This window comes from Salvelinus fontinalis, chromosome 12, assembly GCF_029448725.1.
Source record: "Salvelinus fontinalis isolate EN_2023a chromosome 12, ASM2944872v1, whole genome shotgun sequence".
Taxonomy (NCBI): Eukaryota; Metazoa; Chordata; class Actinopteri; order Salmoniformes; family Salmonidae; genus Salvelinus; species Salvelinus fontinalis.
The window spans coordinates 54654949-54672937 of NC_074676.1; positions in this window are offsets into that span (position 1 = coordinate 54654949).

Here is a 17989-nt window from a genome sequence, read left to right on the forward strand (position 1 = left end):
GCCAGGGATGGGCAATAGGGTTGTAGGCCAGGGATGGGCAATAGGGTTGGAGGCCAGGGATGGGCAATAGGGTTGGAGGCCAGGGATGGGCAATAGGGTTGGAGGCCAGGGATTGGCAATAGGGTTGGAGGCCAGGGATGGGCAATAGGTTTGGAGGCCAGGGATGGGCAATAGGGTTGGAGGCCAGGGTTGTAGGCCAGGGATGGGCAATAGGGTTGTAGGCCAGGGATGGCTAATAGGGTTGGAGGCCAGGGATGGGCAATAGGGTTGGAGGCCAGGGATGGGCAATAGGGTTGTAGGCCAGGGTTGTAGGCCAGGGATGGGCAATAGGGTTGGAGGCCAGGGATGGGCAATAGGGTTGTAGGCCAGGGTTGTAGGCCAGGGATGGGCAATAGGGTTGGAGGCCAGGGATGGGCAATAGGGTTGGAGGCCAGGGATGGGCAATAGGGTTGGAGGCCAGGGTTGGAGGCCAGGGATGGGCAATAGGGTTGTAGGCCAGGGATGGCTAATAGGGTTGGAGGCCAGGGATGGGCAATAGGGTTGGAGGCCAGGGATGGGCAATAGGGTTGTAGGCCAGGGTTGTATGCCAGGGATGGGCAATAGGGTTGGAGGCCAGGGATGGGCAATAGGGTTGTAGGCCAGGGTTGTAGGCCAGGGATGGGCAATAGGGTTGGAGGCCAGGGATGGGCAATAGGGTTGGAGGCCAGCGATGGGCAATAGGGTTGTAGGCCAGGGTTGTAGGCCAGGGATGGGCAATAGGGTTGGAGGCCAGGGATTGGCAATAGGGTTGTAGGCCAGGGATGGGCAATAGGGTTGGAGGCCAGGGATGGAAAATAGGGTTGGAGGCCAGGGATGGGAAATAGGGTTGGAGGCCAGGGATGGGCAATAGGGTTGGAGACCAGGGATGGGCAATAGGCTTGTAGGCCAGGGATGGGCATTAGGGTTGTAGGCCAGGGATGGGCAATAGGGTTGTAGGCCTGGGATGGGCAATAGGGTTGGAGGCCAGGGATGGGCAATAGGGTTGGAGGCCAGGGATGGGCAATAGGGTTGTAGGCCAGGGATGGGCAATAGGGTTGGAGGCCAGGGATGGGCAATAGGGTTGGAGGCCAGGGATGGGCAATAGGGTTGGAGGCCAGGGATTGGCAATAGGGTTGGAGGCCAGGGATGGGCAATAGGTTTGGAGGCCAGGGATGGCTAATAGGGTTGGAGGCCAGGGATGGGCAATAGGGTTGGAGGCCAGGGATGGGCAATAGGGTTGTAGGCCAGGGTTGTAGGCCAGGGATGGGCAATAGGGTTGGAGGCCAGGGATGGGCAATAGGGTTGTAGGCCAGGGTTGTAGGCCAGGGATGGGCAATAGGGTTGGAGGCCAGGGATGGGCAATAGGGTTGGAGGCCAGGGATGGGAAATAGGGTTGGAGGCCAGGGTTGTAGGCCAGGGATGGGCAATAGGGTTGTAGGCCAGGGATGGCTAATAGGGTTGGAGGCCAGGGATGGGCAATAGGGTTGGAGGCCAGGGATGGGCAATAGGGTTGTAGGCCAGGGTTGTAGGCCAGGGATGGGCAATAGGGTTGGAGGCCAGGGATGGGCAATAGGGTTGTAGGCCAGGGTTGTAGGCCAGGGATGGGCAATAGGGTTGGAGGCCAGGGATGGGCAATAGGGTTGGAGGCCAGCGATGGGCAATAGGGTTGTAGGCCAGGGTTGTAGGCCAGGGATGGGCAATAGGGTTGGAGGCCAGGGATTGGCAATAGGGTTGTAGGCCAGGGATGGGCAATAGGGTTGGAGGCCAGGGATGGAAAATAGGGTTGGAGGCCAGGGATGGGAAATAGGGTTGGAGGCCAGGGATGGGCAATAGGGTTGGAGACCAGGGATGGGCAATAGGCTTGTAGGCCAGGGATGGGCATTAGGGTTGTAGGCCAGGGATGGGCAATAGGGTTGTAGGCCTGGGATGGGCAATAGGGTTGGAGGCCAGGGATGGGCAATAGGGTTGGAGGCCAGGGATGGGCAATAGGGTTGTAGGCCAGGGTTGTAGGCCAGGGATGGGCAATAGGGTTGGAGGCCAGGGATTGGCAATAGGGTTGTAGGCCAGGGATGGGCAATAGGGTTGGAGGCCAGGGATGGAAAATAGGGTTGGAGGCCAGGGATGGGAAATAGGGTTGGAGGCCAGGGATGGGCAATAGGGTTGGAGACCAGGGATGGGCAATAGGCTTGTAGGCCAGGGATGGGCATTAGGGTTGTAGGCCAGGGATGGGCAATAGGGTTGTAGGCCTGGGATGGGCAATAGGGTTGGAGGCCAGGGATGGGCAATAGGGTTGGAGGCCAGGGATGGGCAATAGGGTTGTAGGCCAGGGATGGGCAATAGGGTTGGAGGCCAGGGATGGGCAATAGGGTTGGAGGCCAGGGATGGGCAATAGGGTTGGAGGCCAGGGATTGGCAATAGGGTTGGAGGCCAGGGATGGGCAATAGGTTTGGAGGCCAGGGATGGGCAATAGGGTTGGAGGCCAGGGTTGTAGGCCAGGGATGGGCAATAGGGTTGTAGGCCAGGGATGGCTAATAGGGTTGGAGGCCAGGGATGGGCAATAGGGTTGGAGGCCAGGGATGGGCAATAGGGTTGTAGGCCAGGGTTGTAGGCCAGGGATGGGCAATAGGGTTGGAGGCCAGGGATGGGCAATAGGGTTGTAGGCCAGGGTTGTAGGCCAGGGATGGGCAATAGGGTTGGAGGCCAGGGATGGGCAATAGGGTTGGAGGCCAGGGATGGGCAATAGGGTTGGAGGCCAGGGTTGTAGGCCAGGGATGGGCAATAGGGTTGTAGGCCAGGGATGGCTAATAGGGTTGGAGGCCAGGGATGGGCAATAGGGTTGGAGGCCAGGGATGGGCAATAGGGTTGTAGGCCAGGGTTGTAGGCCAGGGATGGGCAATAGGGTTGGAGGCCAGGGATGGGCAATAGGGTTGTAGGCCAGGGTTGTAGGCCAGGGATGGGCAATAGGGTTGGAGGCCAGGGATGGGCAATAGGGTTGGAGGCCAGCGATGGGCAATAGGGTTGTAGGCCAGGGTTGTAGGCCAGGGATGGGCAATAGGGTTGGAGGCCAGGGATTGGCAATAGGGTTGTAGGCCAGGGATGGGCAATAGGGTTGGAGGCCAGGGATGGAAAATAGGGTTGGAGGCCAGGGATGGGAAATAGGGTTGGAGGCCAGGGATGGGCAATAGGGTTGGAGACCAGGGATGGGCAATAGGCTTGTAGGCCAGGGATGGGCATTAGGGTTGTAGGCCAGGGATGGGCAATAGGGTTGTAGGCCTGGGATGGGCAATAGGGTTGGAGGCCAGGGATGGGCAATAGGGTTGGAGGCCAGGGATGGGCAATAGGGTTGTAGGCCAGGGATGGGCAATAGGGTTGGAGGCCAGGGATGGGCAATAGGGTTGGAGGCCAGGGATGGGCAATAGGGTTGGAGGCCAGGGATTGGCAATAGGGTTGGAGGCCAGGGATGGGCAATAGGTTTGGAGGCCAGGGATGGGCAATAGGGTTGGAGGCCAGGGTTGTAGGCCAGGGATGGGCAATAGGGTTGTAGGCCAGGGATGGCTAATAGGGTTGGAGGCCAGGGATGGGCAATAGGGTTGGAGGCCAGGGATGGGCAATAGGGTTGTAGGCCAGGGTTGTAGGCCAGGGATGGGCAATAGGGTTGGAGGCCAGGGATGGGCAATAGGGTTGTAGGCCAGGGTTGTAGGCCAGGGATGGGCAATAGGGTTGGAGGCCAGGGATGGGCAATAGGGTTGGAGGCCAGCGATGGGCAATAGGGTTGTAGGCCAGGGTTGTAGGCCAGGGATGGGCAATAGGGTTGGAGGCCAGGGATTGGCAATAGGGTTGTAGGCCAGGGATGGGCAATAGGGTTGGAGGCCAGGGATGGAAAATAGGGTTGGAGGCCAGGGATGGGCAATAGGGTTGGAGGCCAGCGATGGGCAATAGGGTTGTAGGCCAGGGTTGTAGGCCAGGGATGGGCAATAGGGTTGGAGGCCAGGGATTGGCAATAGGGTTGTAGGCCAGGGATGGGCAATAGGGTTGGAGGCCAGGGATGGAAAATAGGGTTGGAGGCCAGGGATGGGAAATAGGGTTGGAGGCCAGGGATGGGCAATAGGGTTGGAGACCAGGGATGGGCAATAGGCTTGTAGGCCAGGGATGGGCATTAGGGTTGTAGGCCAGGGATGGGCAATAGGGTTGTAGGCCTGGGATGGGCAATAGGGTTGGAGGCCAGGGATGGGCAATAGGGTTGGAGGCCAGGGATGGGCAATAGGGTTGTAGGCCAGGGATGGGCAATAGGGTTGGAGGCCAGCGATTGGCAATAGGGTTGGAGGCCAGGGATGGGCAATAGGGTTGGAGGCCAGGGATTGGCAATAGGGTTGGGGGCCAGGGATGGGCAATAGGTTTGGAGGCCAGGGATGGGCAATAGGGTTGGAGGCCAGGGATGGGCAATAGGGTTGGAGGCCAGGGATGGGCAATAGGGTTGTGGGCCAGGGATGGGCAATAGGGTTGGAGACCAGGGATGGGCAATAGGGTTGTAGGCCAGGGTTGGAGGCCAGGGATGGGCAATAGGGTTGGAGACCAGGGATGGGCAATAGGCTTGTAGGCCAGGGATGGGCATTAGGGTTGTAGGCCAGGGATGGGCAATAGGGTTGTAGGCCTGGGATGGGCAATAGGGTTGGAGGCCAGGGATGGGCAATAGGGTTGGAGGCCAGGGATGGGCAATAGGGTTGTAGGCCAGGGATGGGCAATAGGGTTGGAGGCCAGGGATGGGCAATAGGGTTGGAGGCCAGGGATGGGCAATAGGGTTGGAGGCCAGGGATTGGCAATAGGGTTGGAGGCCAGGGATGGGCAATAGGTTTGGAGGCCAGGGATGGGCAATAGGGTTGGAGGCCAGGGTTGTAGGCCAGGGATGGGCAATAGGGTTGTAGGCCAGGGATGGCTAATAGGGTTGGAGGCCAGGGATGGGCAATAGGGTTGGAGGCCAGGGATGGGCAATAGGGTTGTAGGCCAGGGTTGTAGGCCAGGGATGGGCAATAGGGTTGGAGGCCAGGGATGGGCAATAGGGTTGTAGGCCAGGGTTGTAGGCCAGGGATGGGCAATAGGGTTGGAGGCCAGGGATGGGCAATAGGGTTGGAGGCCAGCGATGGGCAATAGGGTTGTAGGCCAGGGTTGTAGGCCAGGGATGGGCAATAGGGTTGGAGGCCAGGGATTGGCAATAGGGTTGTAGGCCAGGGATGGGCAATAGGGTTGGAGGCCAGGGATGGAAAATAGGGTTGGAGGCCAGGGATGGGCAATAGGGTTGGAGGCCAGCGATGGGCAATAGGGTTGTAGGCCAGGGTTGTAGGCCAGGGATGGGCAATAGGGTTGGAGGCCAGGGATTGGCAATAGGGTTGTAGGCCAGGGATGGGCAATAGGGTTGGAGGCCAGGGATGGAAAATAGGGTTGGAGGCCAGGGATGGGAAATAGGGTTGGAGGCCAGGGATGGGCAATAGGGTTGGAGACCAGGGATGGGCAATAGGCTTGTAGGCCAGGGATGGGCATTAGGGTTGTAGGCCAGGGATGGGCAATAGGGTTGTAGGCCTGGGATGGGCAATAGGGTTGGAGGCCAGGGATGGGCAATAGGGTTGGAGGCCAGGGATGGGCAATAGGGTTGTAGGCCAGGGATGGGCAATAGGGTTGGAGGCCAGCGATTGGCAATAGGGTTGGAGGCCAGGGATGGGCAATAGGGTTGGAGGCCAGGGATTGGCAATAGGGTTGGGGGCCAGGGATGGGCAATAGGTTTGGAGGCCAGGGATGGGCAATAGGGTTGGAGGCCAGGGATGGGCAATAGGGTTGGAGGCCAGGGATGGGCAATAGGGTTGTGGGCCAGGGATGGGCAATAGGGTTGGAGACCAGGGATGGGCAATAGGGTTGTAGGCCAGGGTTGTAGGCCAGGGATGGGCAATAGGGTTGGAGGCCAGGGATGGGCAATAGGGTTGGAGGCCAGGGATGGGCAATAGGGTTGTAGGCCAGGGTTGTAGGCCAGGGATGGGCAATAGGGTTGGAGGCCAGGGATGGGCAATAGGGTTGTAGGCCAGGGATGGGCAATAGGGTTGTAGGCCAGGGATGGGCATTAGGGTTGGAGGCCAGGGTTGTAGGCCAGGGATGGGCAATAGGGTTGTAGGCCAGGGATGGCTAATAGGGTTGGAGGCCAGGAATGGGCAATAGGGTTGGAGGCCAGGGATGGGCAATAGGGTTGTAGGCCAGGGTTGGAGGCCAGGGATGGGCAATAGGGTTGGAGGCCAGGGATGGTCAATAGGGTTGGAGGCCAGGGTTGTAGGCCAGGGATGGGCAATAGGGTTGGAGGCCAGGGATGGGCAATAGGGATGGAGGCCAGGGATGGGCAATAGGGTTGGAGGCCAGGGATGGGCAATAGGGTTGGAGGCCAGGGATGGGCAATAGGGTTGTAGGCCTGGGATGGGCAATAGGGTTGGAGGCCAGGGATGGGCAATAGGGTTGTAGGCCAGGGATGGGCAATAGGGTTGGAGGCCAGGGATGGGCAATAGGCTTGTAGGCCAGGGATGGGCAATAGGGTTGTAGGCCAGGGATGGGCAATAGGGTTGTAGGCCTGGGATGGGCAATAGGGTTGGAGGCCAGGGATGGGCAATAGGGTTGGAGGCCAGGGATGGGCAATAGGGTTGTAGGCCAGGGATGGGCAATAGGGTTGGAAGCCAGGGATGGGCAATAGGGTTGGAGGCCAGGGATGGGCAATAGGGTTGTAGGCCAGGGATGGGCAATAGGGTTGTAGGCCAGGGATTGGCAATAGGGTTGGAGGCCAGGGATGGGCAATAGGGTTGGAGGCCAGGGATGGGCAATAGGGTTGGAGGCCAGGGATGGGCAATAGGGTTGGAGGCCAGGGATGGGCAATAGGGTTGGAGGCCAGGGTTGTAGGCCAGGGATGGGCAATAGGGTTGTAGGCCAGGGATGGCTAATAGGGTTGGAGGCCAGGGATGGGCAATAGGGTTGGAGGCCAGGGATGGGCAATAGGGTTGTAGGCCAGGGTTGTAGGCCAGGGATGGGCAATAGGGTTGGAGGCCAGGGATGGGCAATAGGGTTGTAGGCCAGGGTTGTAGGCCAGGGATGGGCAATAGGGTTGGAGGCCAGGGATGGGCAATAGGGTTGGAGGCCAGCGATGGGCAATAGGGTTGTAGGCCAGGGTTGTAGGCCAGGGATGGGCAATAGGGTTGGAGGCCAGGGATTGGCAATAGGGTTGTAGGCCAGGGATGGGCAATAGGGTTGGAGGCCAGGGATGGAAAATAGGGTTGGAGGCCAGGGATGGGAAATAGGGTTGGAGGCCAGGGATGGGCAATAGGGTTGGAGACCAGGGATGGGCAATAGGCTTGTAGGCCAGGGATGGGCATTAGGGTTGTAGGCCAGGGATGGGCAATAGGGTTGTAGGCCTGGGATGGGCAATAGGGTTGGAGGCCAGGGATGGGCAATAGGGTTGGAGGCCAGGGATGGGCAATAGGGTTGTAGGCCAGGGATGGGCAATAGCGTTGGAGGCCAGGGATGGGCAATAGGGTTGGAGGCCAGGGATGGGCAATAGGGTTGGAGGCCAGGGATTGGCAATAGGGTTGGAGGCCAGGGATGGGCAATAGGTTTGGAGGCCAGGGATGGGCAATAGGGTTGGAGGCCAGGGTTGTAGGCCAGGGATGGGCAATAGGGTTGTAGGCCAGGGATGGCTAATAGGGTTGGAGGCCAGGGATGGGCAATAGGGTTGGAGGCCAGGGATGGGCAATAGGGTTGTAGGCCAGGGTTGTAGGCCAGGAATGGGCAATAGGGTTGGAGGCCAGGGATGGGCAATAGGGTTGTAGGCCAGGGTTGTAGGCCAGGGATGGGCAATAGGGTTGGAGGCCAGGGATGGGCAATAGGGTTGGAGGCCAGGGATGGGCAATAGGGTTGGAGGCCAGGGTTGTAGGCCAGGGATGGGCAATAGGGTTGTAGGCCAGGGATGGCTAATAGGGTTGGAGGCCAGGGATGGGCAATAGGGTTGGAGGCCAGGGATGGGCAATAGGGTTGTAGGCCAGGGTTGTAGGCCAGGGATGGGCAATAGGGTTGGAGGCCAGGGATGGGCAATAGGGTTGTAGGCCAGGGTTGTAGGCCAGGGATGGGCAATAGGGTTGGAGGCCAGGGATGGGCAATAGGGTTGGAGGCCAGCGATGGGCAATAGGGTTGTAGGCCAGGGTTGTAGGCCAGGGATGGGCAATAGGGTTGGAGGCCAGGGATGGGCAATAGGGTTGGAGGCCAGGGATGGGCAATAGGGTTGGAGGCCAGGGATGGGAAATAGGGTTGGAGGCCAGGGATGGGCAATAGGGTTGGAGACCAGGGATGGGCAATAGGCTTGTAGGCCAGGGATGGGCATTAGGGTTGTAGGCCAGGGATGGGCAATAGGGTTGTAGGCCTGGGATGGGCAATAGGGTTGGAGGCCAGGGATGGGCAATAGGGTTGGAGGCCAGGGATGGGCAATAGGGTTGTAGGCCAGGGATGGGCAATAGGGTTGGAGGCCAGGGATGGGCAATAGGGTTGGAGGCCAGGGATGGGCAATAGGGTTGGAGGCCAGGGATTGGCAATAGGGTTGGAGGCCAGGGATGGGCAATAGGTTTGGAGGCCAGGGATGGGCAATAGGGTTGGAGGCCAGGGTTGTAGGCCAGGGATGGGCAATAGGGTTGTAGGCCAGGGATGGCTAATAGGGTTGGAGGCCAGGGATGGGCAATAGGGTTGGAGGCCAGGGATGGGCAATAGGGTTGTAGGCCAGGGTTGTAGGCCAGGGATGGGCAATAGGGTTGGAGGCCAGGGATGGGCAATAGGGTTGTAGGCCAGGGTTGTAGGCCAGGGATGGGCAATAGGGTTGGAGGCCAGGGATGGGCAATAGGGTTGGAGGCCAGCGATGGGCAATAGGGTTGTAGGCCAGGGTTGTAGGCCAGGGATGGGCAATAGGGTTGGAGGCCAGGGATTGGCAATAGGGTTGTAGGCCAGGGATGGGCAATAGGGTTGGAGGCCAGGGATGGAAAATAGGGTTGGAGGCCAGGGATGGGCAATAGGGTTGGAGGCCAGGGATGGGCAATAGGGTTGGAGGCCAGGGATGGGCAATAGGGTTGGAGGCCAGGGATTGGCAATAGGGTTGGAGGCCAGGGATGGGCAATAGGTTTGGAGGCCAGGGATGGGCAATAGGGTTGGAGGCCAGGGTTGTAGGCCAGGGATGGGCAATAGGGTTGTAGGCCAGGGATGGCTAATAGGGTTGGAGGCCAGGGATGGGCAATAGGGTTGGAGGCCAGGGATGGGCAATAGGGTTGTAGGCCAGGGTTGTAGGCCAGGGATGGGCAATAGGGTTGGAGGCCAGGGATGGGCAATAGGGTTGTAGGCCAGGGTTGTAGGCCAGGGATGGGCAATAGGGTTGGAGGCCAGGGATGGGCAATAGGGTTGGAGGCCAGCGATGGGCAATAGGGTTGTAGGCCAGGGTTGTAGGCCAGGGATGGGCAATAGGGTTGGAGGCCAGGGATTGGCAATAGGGTTGTAGGCCAGGGATGGGCAATAGGGTTGGAGGCCAGGGATGGAAAATAGGGTTGGAGGCCAGGGATGGGCAATAGGGTTGGAGGCCAGCGATGGGCAATAGGGTTGTAGGCCAGGGTTGTAGGCCAGGGATGGGCAATAGGGTTGGAGGCCAGGGATTGGCAATAGGGTTGTAGGCCAGGGATGGGCAATAGGGTTGGAGGCCAGGGATGGAAAATAGGGTTGGAGGCCAGGGATGGGAAATAGGGTTGGAGGCCAGGGATGGGCAATAGGGTTGGAGACCAGGGATGGGCAATAGGCTTGTAGGCCAGGGATGGGCATTAGGGTTGTAGGCCAGGGATGGGCAATAGGGTTGTAGGCCTGGGATGGGCAATAGGGTTGGAGGCCAGGGATGGGCAATAGGGTTGGAGGCCAGGGATGGGCAATAGGGTTGTAGGCAAGGGATGGGCAATAGGGTTGGAGGCCAGGGATGGGCAATAGGGTTGGAGGCCAGGGATGGGCAATAGGGTTGGAGGCCAGGTATTGGCAATAGGGTTGGAGGCCAGGGATGGGCAATAGGTTTGGAGGCCAGGGATGGGCAATAGGGTTGGAGGCCAGGGATGGGCAATAGGGTTGGAGGCCAGGGATGGGCAATAGGGTTGTGGGCCAGGGATGGGCAATAGGGTTGGAGACCAGGGATGGGCAATAGGGTTGTAGGCCAGGGTTGTAGACCAGGGATGGGCAATAGGGTTGGAGGCCAGGGATGGGCAATAGGGTTGGAGGCCAGGGATGGGCAATAGGGTTGTAGGCCAGGGTTGTAGGCCAGGGATGGGCAATAGGGTTGGAGGCCAGGGATGGGCAATAGGGTTGTAGGCCAGGGATGGGCAATAGGGTTGTAGGCCAGGGATGGGCAATAGGGTTGTAGGCCAGGGATGGGCAATAGGGTTGGAGGCCAGGGATGGGCAATAGGGTTGGAGGCCAGGGATGGGCAATAGGGTTGTAGGCCAGGGATGGGCATTAGGCTTGTAGGCCAGGGATGGGAAATAGGGTTGTAGGCCAGGTATGGGCAATAGGGTTGGATGCCAGAGATGGGCAATAGGGTTGGAGGCCAGGGATGGGCAATAGGGTTGGAGGCCAGGGTTGTAGGCCAGGGATGGGCAATAGGGTTGTAGGCCAGGGATGGCTAATAGGGTTGGAGGCCAGGGATGGGCAATAGGGTTGGACGCCAGGGATGGGCAATAGGGTTGTAGGCCAGGGTTGGAGGCCAGGGATGGGCAATAGGGTTGGAGGCCAGGGATGGTCAATAGGGTTGGAGGCCAGGGTTGTAGGCCAGGGATGGGCAATAGGGTTGGAGGCCAGGGATGGGCAATAGGGATGGAGGCCAGCGATGGGCAATAGGGTTGTAGGCCAGGGTTGTAGGCCAGGGATGGGCAATAGGGTTGGAGGCCAGGGATTGGCAATAGGGTTGTAGGCCAGGGATGGGCAATAGGGTTGGAGGCCAGGGATGGGCAATAGGGTTGGAGGCCAGGGATGGGCAATAGGGTTGTAGGCCAGGGATGGGCAATACGGTTGTAGGCCAGGGATGGGCATTAGGCTTGTAGGCCAGGGATGGGAAATAGGGTTGTAGGCCAGGTATGGGCAATAGGGTTGGATGCCAGAGATGGGCAATAGGGTTGGAGGCCAGGGATGGGCAATAGGGTTGGAGGCCAGGGTTGTAGGCCAGGGATGGGCAATAGGGTTGTAGGCCAGGGATGGCTAATAGGGTTGGAGGCCAGGGATGGGCAATAGGGTTGGAGGCCAGGGATGGGCAATAGGGTTGTAGGCCAGGGTTGGAGGCCAGGGATGGGCAATAGGGTTGGAGGCCAGGGATGGTCAATAGGGTTGGAGGCCAGGGTTGTAGGCCAGGGATGGGCAATAGGGTTGGAGGCCAGGGATGGGCAATAGGGATGGAGGCCAGCGATGGGCAATAGGGTTGTAGGCCAGGGTTGTAGGCCAGGGATGGGCAATAGGGTTGGTGGCCAGGGATTGGCAATAGGGTTGGAGGCCAGGGATGGGCAATAGGGTTGGAGGCCAGGGATGGGCAATAGGGTTGGAGGCCAGGGATGGGCAATAGGGTTGGAGGCCAGGGATGGGCAATAGGGTTGTAGGCCTGGGATGGGCAATAGGGTTGGAGGCCAGGGATGGGCAATAGGGTTGTAGGCCAGGGATGGGCAATAGGGTTGGAGGCCAGGGATGGGCAATAGGCTTGTAGGCCAGGGATGGGCAATAGGGTTGTAGGCCAGGGATGGGCAATAGGGTTGGAGGCCTGGGATGGGCAATAGGGTTGGAGGCCAAGGATGGGCAATAGGGTTGGAGGCCAGGGATGGGCAAAAGGGTTGGAGGCCAGGGTTGTAGGCCAGGGATGGGCAATAGGGTTGTAGGCCAGGGATGGCTAATAGGGTTGGAGGCCAGGGATGGGCAATAGGGTTGGAGGCCAGGGATGGGCAATAGGGTTGTAGGCCAGGGTTGTAGGCCAGGGATGGGCAATAGGGTTGGAGGCCAGGGATGGGCAATAGGGTTGTAGGCCAGGGTTGTAGGCCAGGGATGGGCAATAGGGTTGGAGGCCAGGGATGGACAATAGGGTTGGAGGCCAGCGATGGGCAATAGGGTTGTAGGCCAGGGTTGTAGGCCAGGGATGGGCAATAGGGTTGGAGGCCAGGGATTGGCAATAGGGTTGTAGGCCAGGGATGGGCAATAGGGTTGGAGGCCAGGGATGGAAAATAGGGTTGGAGGCCAGGGATGGGAAATAGGGTTGGAGGCCAGGGATGGGCAATAGGGTTGTAGGCCTGGGATGGGCAATAGGGTTGGAGGCCAGGGATGGGCAATAGGGTTGGAGGCCAGGGATGGGCAATAGGGTTGGAGACCAGGGATGGGCAATAGGCTTGTAGGCCAGGGATGGGCATTAGGGTTGTAGGCCAGGGATGGGCAATAGGGTTGTAGGCCTGGGATGGGCAATAGGGTTGGAGGCCAGGGATGGGCAATAGGGTTAGAGGCCAGGGATGGGCAATAGGGTTGTAGGCCAGGGATGGGCAATAGGGTTGGAGGCCAGGGATGGGCAATAGGGTTGGAGGCCAGGGATGGGCAATAGGGTTGGAGGCCAGGGATTGGCAATAGGGTTGGAGGCCAGGGATGGGCAATAGGTTTGGAGGCCAGGGATGGGCAATAGGGTTGGAGGCCAGGGATGGGCAATAGGGTTGTAGGCCAGGGATGGGCAATAGGCTTGTAGGCCAGGGATGGGCAATAGGGTTGTAGGCCTGGGATGGGCAATAGGGTTGGAGGCCAGGGATGGGCAATAGGGTTGGAGGCCAGGGATGGTAAATAGGGTTGTAGGCCAGGGATGGGCAATAGGGTTGGAGGCCAGGGATGGGCAATAGGGTTGGAGGCCAGGGATGGGCAATAGGGTTGGAGGCCAGGGATGGGCAATAGGTTTGGAAGCCAGGGATGGGCAATAGGGTTGGAGGCCAGGGATGGGCAATAGGGTTGGAGGCCAGGGATGGGCAATAGGGTTGGGGGCCAGGGATGGGCAATAGGGTTGGAGGCCAGGGTTGTAGGCCAGGGATGGGCAATAGGGTTGTAGGCCAGGGATGGCTAATAGGGTTGGAGGCCAGGGATGGGCAATAGGGTTGGAGGCCAGGGATGGGCAATAGGGTTGGGGGCCAGGGATGGGCAATAGGGTTGTAGGCCAGGGTTGTAGGCCAGGGATGGGCAATAGGGTTGGAGGCCAGGGATGGGCAATAGGGTTGGAGGCCAGGGTTGTAGGCCAGGGATGGGCAATAGGGTTGGAGAACAGGGATGGGCAATAGGGTTGGAGGCCAGCGATGGGCAATAGGGTTGTAGGCAAGGGTTGTAGGCCAGGGATGGGCAATAGGGTTGGAAGCCAGGGATTGGCAATAGGGTTGTCGGCCAGGGATGGGCAATAGGGTTGGAGGCCAGGGATGGGCAATAGGTTTGTAGGCCTGGGATGGGCAACAGGGTTGGAGGCCAGTGATGGGCAATAGGGTTGTAGGCCAGTGATGGGCAAAAGGGTTGTGGGCCAGGGATGGGCAATAGGGTTGTAGGCCAGGGATGGGCAATAGTGTTGTAGGCCTGGGATGGGCAATAGGGTTGGAGGCCAGGGATAGGCAATAGGGTTGGAGGCCAGGGATAGCAAATAGGGATGGAGGCCAGGGATGTGCAATAGGTTTGTAGGCCAGGGATGGGCAATAGGGTTGGTGGCCAGGGATGGGCAATAGGGTTGTTCGGCCAGGGATGGGCAATAGGGTTGGAGGCCAGGGATGGGCAATAGGGTTGGAGGCCAGGGATGGGCAATAGTGTTGTAGGCCAGGGTTTTAGACCAGGGATGGGCAATAGGGTTGGAGGCCAGGGTTGTAGGCCAGGGATGGGCAATAGGGTTGTAGGCCAGGGATGGCTAATAGGGTTGGAGGCCAGGGATGGGCAATAGGGTTGGAGGCCAGGGATGGGCAATAGGGTTGGAGGCCAGGGTTGTAGGCCAGGGAAGGGCAATTGGGTTGGAGGCCAGGGATGGGCAATAGGGTTGGAGGCCAGGGTTGTAGGCCAGGGATGGGCAATAGGGTTGGAGAACAGGGTTGTAGGCCAGGGATGGGCAATAGGGTTGGAGGCCAGGGATGGGCAATAGGGTTGGAGGCCAGCGATGGGCAATAGGGTTGTAGGCCAGGGATTGGCAATAGGGTTGTAGGCCAGGGATTGGCAATAGGGTTGGAGGCCAGGGATGGGCAATAGGTTTGGAGGCCAGGGATGGGCAATAGGGTTGGAGGCCAGGGATGGGCAATAGGGTTGGAGGCCAGGGATGGGCAATAGGGTTGTGGGCCAGGGATGGGCAATAGGGTTGGAGGCCAGGGTTGTAGGCCAGGGATGGGCAATAGGGTTGTAGGCCAGGGATGGGCAATAGGGTTGGAGGCCAGGGATGGGCAATAGTGTTGGAGGCCAGGGTTGTAGGCCAGGGATGGGAAATAGGGTTGTAGGCCTGGGATGGGCAATAGGGTTGGAGGCCATGGATGGGCAATAGGGTTGTAGGCCAGAGATGGGCAATAGGGTTGGAGGCCAGAGATGGGCAATAGGGTTGGAGGCCAGGGATGGGCAATAGGGTTGGAGGCCAGGGTTGTAGGCCAGGGATGGGCAATAGGGTTGTAGGCCAGGGATGGGCAATAGGGTTGGAGGCCAGGGAAGGGAAATAGGGTTGGAGGCCAGGGTTGGAGGCCAGGGATGGGCAATAGGGTTGTAGGCCAGGGATGTCTAATAGGGTTGGAGGCCAGGGATGGGCAATAGGGTTGGAGGCCAGGGATGGGCAATAGGGTTGGAGGCCAGGGTTGTAGGCCAGGGAAGGGCAATAGGGTTGTAGGCAAGGGTTGTAGGCCAGGGATGGGCAATAGGGTTGGAAGCCAGGGATTGGCAATAGGGTTGTCGGCCAGGGATGGGCAATAGGGTTGGAGGCCAGGGATGGGCAATAGGTTTGTAGGCCTGGGATGGGCAACAGCGTTGGAGGCCAGTGATGGGCAATAGGGTTGTAGGCCAGTGATGGGCAATAGGGTTGTAGGCCAGGGATGGGCAATAGGGTTGTAGGCCAGGGATGGGCAATAGGGTTGTAGGCCTGGGATGGGCAATAGGGTTGGAGGCCAGGGATAGGCAATAGGGTTGGAGGCCAGGGATAGCAAATAGGGATGGAGGCCAGGGATGTGCAATAGGTTTGTAGGCCAGGGATGGGCAATAGGGTTGGTGGCCAGGGATGGGCAATAGGGTTGTTCGGCCAGGGATGGGCAATAGGGTTGGAGGCCAGGGATGGGCAATAGGGTTGGAGGCCAGGGATGGGCAATAGGGTTGTAGGCCAGGGTTTTAGACCAGGGTTGGGCAATAGGGTTGGAGGCCAGGGTTGTAGGCCAGGGATGGGCAATAGGGTTGTAGGCCAGGGATGGCTAATAGGGTTGGAAGCCAGGGATGGGCAATAGGGTTGGAGGCCAGGGATGGGCAATAGGGTTGGAGGCCAGGGTTGTAGGCCAGGGAAGGGCAATAGGGTTGGAGGCCAGGGATGGGCAATAGGGTTGGAGGCCAGGGTTGTAGGCCAGGGATGGGCAATAGGGTTGGAGGCCAGGGTTGTAGGCCAGGGATGGGCAATAGGGTTGGAGGCCAGGGATGGGCAATAGGGTTGGAGGCCAGCGATGGGCAATAGGGTTGTAGGCCAGGGATTGGCAATAGGGTTGTAGGCCAGGGATTGGCAATAGGGTTGGAGGCCAGGGATGGGCAATAGGTTTGGAGGCCAGGGATGGGCAATAGGGTTGGAGGCCAGGGATGGGCAATAGGGTTGGAGGCCAGGGATGGGCAATAGGGTTGTGGGCCAGGGATGGGCAATAGGGTTGGAGGCCAGGGTTGTAGGCCAGGGATGGGCAATAGGGTTGTAGGCCAGGGATGGGCAATAGGGTTGGAGGCCAGGGATGGGCAATAGGGTTGGAGGCCAGGGTTGTAGGCCAGGGATGGGAAATAGGGTTGTAGGCCTGGGATGGGCAATAGGGTTGGAGGGCATGGATGGGCAATAGGGTTGTAGGCCAGAGATGGGCAATAGGGTTGGAGGCCAGGGATGGGCAATAGGGTTGGAGGCCAGGGATGGGCAATAGGGTTGGAGGCCAGGGTTGTAGGCCAGGGATGGGCAATAGGGTTGTAGGCCAGGGATGGGCAATAGGGTTGGAGGCCAGCGATGGGCAATAGGGTTGTAGGCCAGGGATTGGCAATAGGGTTGTAGGCCAGGGATTGGCAATAGGGTTGGAGGCCAGGGATGGGCAATAGGTTTGGAGGCCAGGGATGGGCAATAGGGTTGGAGGCCAGGGATGGGCAATAGGGTTGGAGGCCAGGGATGGGCAATAGGGTTGTGGGCCAGGGATGGGCAATAGGGTTGGAGGCCAGGGTTGTAGGCCAGGGATGGGCAATAGGGTTGTAGGCCAGGGATGGGCAATAGGGTTGGAGGCCAGGGATGGGCAATAGGGTTGGAGGCCAGGGTTGTAGGCCAGGGATGGGAAATAGGGTTGTAGGCCTGGGATGGGCAATAGGGTTGGAGGCCATGGATGGGCAATAGGGTTGTAGGCCAGAGATGGGCAATAGGGTTGGAGGCCAGGGATGGGCAATAGGGTTGGAGGCCAGGGATGGGCAATAGGGTTGGAGGCCAGGGTTGTAGGCCAGGGATGGGCAATAGGGTTGTAGGCCAGGGATGGGCAATAGGGTTGGAGGCCAGGGATGGGAAATAGGGTTGGAGGCCAGGGTTGTAGGCCAGGGATGGGCAATAGGGTTGTAGGCCAGGGATGTCTAATAGGGTTGGAGGCCAGGGATGGGCAATAGGGTTGGAGGCCAGGGATGGGCAATAGGGTTGGAGGCCAGGGTTGTAGGCCAGGGAAGGGCAATAGGGTTGTAGGCAAGGGTTGTAGGCCAGGGATGGGCAATAGGGTTGGAAGCCAGGGATTGGCAATAGGGTTGTCGGCCAGGGATGGGCAATAGGGTTGGAGGCCAGGGATTGGCAATAGGTTTGTAGGCCTGGGATGGGCAACAGGGTTGGAGGCCAGTGATGGGCAATAGGGTTGTAGGCCAGTGATGGGCAATAGGGTTGTAGGCCAGGGATGGGCAATAGGGTTGTAGGCCAGGGATGGGCAATAGGGTTGTAGGCCTGGGATGGGCAATAGGGTTGGAGGCCAGGGATAGGCAATAGGGTTGGAGGCCAGGGATAGCAAATAGGGATGGAGGCCAGGGATGTGCAATAGGTTTGTAGGCCAGGGATGGGCAATAGGGTTGGTGGCCAGGGATGGGCAATAGGGTTGTTCGGCCAGGGATGGGCAATAGGGTTGGAGGCCAGGGATGGGCAATAGGGTTGGAGGCCAGGGATGGGCAATAGGGTTGTAGGCCAGGGTTTTAGACCAGGGATGGGCAATAGGGTTGGAGGCCAGGGTTGTAGGCCAGGGATGGGCAATAGGGTTGGAGGCCAGGGATGGGCAATAGGGTTGGAGGCCAGCGATGGGCAATAGGGTTGTAGGCCAGGGATTGGCAATAGGGTTGTAGGCCAGGGATTGGCAATAGGGTTGGAGGCCAGGGATGGGCAATAGGGTTGGAGGCCAGGGTTGTAGGCCAGGGATGGGAAATAGGGTTGTAGGCCTGGGATGGGCAATAGGGTTGGAGGCCATGGATGGGCAATAGGGTTGTAGGCCAGAGATGGGCAATAGGGTTGGAGGCCAGGGATGGGCAATAGGGTTGGAGGCCAGGGATGGGCAATAGGGTTGGAGGCCAGGGTTGTAGGCCAGGGATGGGCAATAGGGTTGTAGGCCAGGGATGGGCAATAGGGTTGGAGGCCAGGGATGGGCAATAGGGTTGGAGGCCAGGGTTGTAGGCCAGGGATGGGCAATAGGGTTGTAGGCCAGAG